Source organism: Crocodylus porosus, unplaced genomic scaffold, assembly GCF_001723895.1.
Source record: "Crocodylus porosus isolate Cpor-Errol unplaced genomic scaffold, CroPor_comp1, whole genome shotgun sequence".
Lineage (NCBI taxonomy): Eukaryota > Metazoa > Chordata > Crocodylia > Crocodylidae > Crocodylus > Crocodylus porosus.
This window is the reverse complement of record NW_017728918.1, coordinates 99,099,834-99,102,242: the sequence shown is the minus strand read 5'-3', so window position 1 is coordinate 99,102,242 and position 2,409 is coordinate 99,099,834.

The following is a 2,409-nucleotide window of genomic DNA, read 5'->3' as shown; positions in this document are numbered from 1 at the left end:
CCAGCGTTTGGTCGCTTTACTAGCCACAGCATCACATTGCTAATTAATGGTCTAATTAATTTAGACCAGCTGCAAATTAACTAGCATAGAATAAAAGGTCCATCCAGCTAGAAGATTAGAGCTGCAAAACGTGTACTAATTTTATGTCTGGTTTCTATCCAGCTTTAATTTGCAAGTGTAGCACAGCTATGCCCCTGCAGCTAGGATCCCTGTCAGCCAGCAGGGCTCCCAGGTGTGGAGGTACACTAGGCACTATAGCAGTTTGGGGTCCCACAGCTGAGCGTAATCCCAGCTATGGCAGTGTCCCACAGGCTGCCACAGCTGGGCAGCCTGCCAGTTGCCAAGACTGCCATCCGTGGCAGCATGTAGTGCACACACATAGATGGGAGGCCCAGCAGCTGAGAAGTCTTCCATTTGCGCACTGGGAGCCAGTGCAGGGAGAATCCAGGATCATGATCATGGGCTCCCCCTACACTGGCAATAAGGTGTGACAGGATCTGATGCTGGATCCCATAGTCACACCTCCTGCCATGCATGTGTGGCATAGCAGGAGGTGTAATTGTGTGGATTTCACATTAGATCCTGTTATGCCTTTACCTGAACATCTAGAGGAGACCCTAAAGTGGGGTTTCTTCACATAATGCTATATTCTGGAAAAAGCTGCTACATATAAGGTAGCTCAAAAAAATTGCCATCACCCAAAAAGCCTTCTCTCTTCTTCCAAGTGTGGCTAAATTGCTTTGGAGCAGCCCAGAATCAGGAGAGTGTAAGGGCTGTGCATCCACAAGAATCTTTTCCTTGAAGACACAGATCCTATTGACTGGTAATTGGACTCAGCTCCTGAGTTACTTGGGGGCTTTTGAAAATCCCAAGCCTTATTCTCAGCTAGGTGAATTTGGCATAGTAGTTTGAAACAGCTAGGCTGACAGACAGAACAGAGACACCCAGACAGCCACATACAAGGAGTTAACTGCATCCAGCCTCCTATAACAAGCAGCTTCACTCCTTGAAGAAGAAAGCAAAACTTTCCAAACCGGTACACTGTAGCAACAATCCTACTATCAATGGTATTATCATCAGTCTATCCAACCGCTCTCAGCCCAGCTGTGATATCTGTACTAACCTATGGTCTTTCTTTCTGCTGTCCAACACAACTCATTGTGGCTCTGTAGAGACTGAGGCTTTTTTTTCTGTTGCCTAAGACTGAGGGAATATTGAGTGGCCAATTTAAGATTGCAAAAAAACCCCCAGCATTTAAATTACAACCTCAGTCCTGAAGAGAAGAGAGCCATGCTCAGCCTTAAAACAACCCAGAAATTCATACAACACACTGATGGAGGCGGTGCCAGACAGTGTTGTCATGGGTAAAATAGTGTGCATATAGGAAACCAAGAGAAAACTTTCTGACACAGTGTTTTACAGATTCCTGGCAGAGGACTCCATGGCACAAAACCAGGAGTAACTGGATAAACTCTTACAGGATCTACCTTAGGAAACTCAGGAGAGGATTACTGCTTCCACCTCTCAGGAGCCCAGGCCAGGCAACTCTTATTTATTACCCAAGATCCACAAATCTGGCAACCAAAGATGCCCCATTCTCTATGGCACTGGCAACATTACAAAGGAATTTTCTGGCTAAGTTGACTCTATCCTGTTCCTTTATGCCACTGGAGCTGCCAGCTGTTTGAAATACGCCACAGTGTTTTTAAAGAGACAGACCTCTATTGACAGTCTTCCAGCTAACACCATATTAAGCTGCCACAGATGTTGCATCTCTGTACACCAATGTCCCCTATGAAAATGGATTACAAGCAGTAAAGGACATTATACCTGGTGGAAAAAATTGCTTCTTTTTCTACTACACTTTCCCATTTTGTCCTTGCACACAACTGTTTCAGGTGTGGGGACTCCCTGTACCTACAAACGGCACTGCTATGGACACATATATGACCTCCCAATATGCCAACCTATTTATGACAAACCTTGAAGTAAGTCATTTCCTCCACAGCCGTCCTTTTATCCTTCTTATCTACCTAAGGTACATCAATGACTTTCATTGTAAGGACACGTGGGAAGAAATCTTTAGAAAAAAAAAAAATCACCAGGACTTTAATAACTTCCATCCCTCCAATAAACTGACTCTGGAATACTCTACCTATCAAATTCATTTCCTAGGTCCTACAATGAAGGCTTTTAGTGGCCACATTGCCATCACATTGTTTTGGAAACTAAGCAATCATCACAGCTACTTTCATGCCACCAGTGGTATGATTCTTCTTAATCATACCACTATATGTCCACTGCATCATCTAAGTTCTATGTTACAACTGGATCTGCTCTGATCCCACCAACTGGGATACACACCTGTAAAACTGTAGCCACTCAAATCAAAGCCAGACTCAAAAGTTG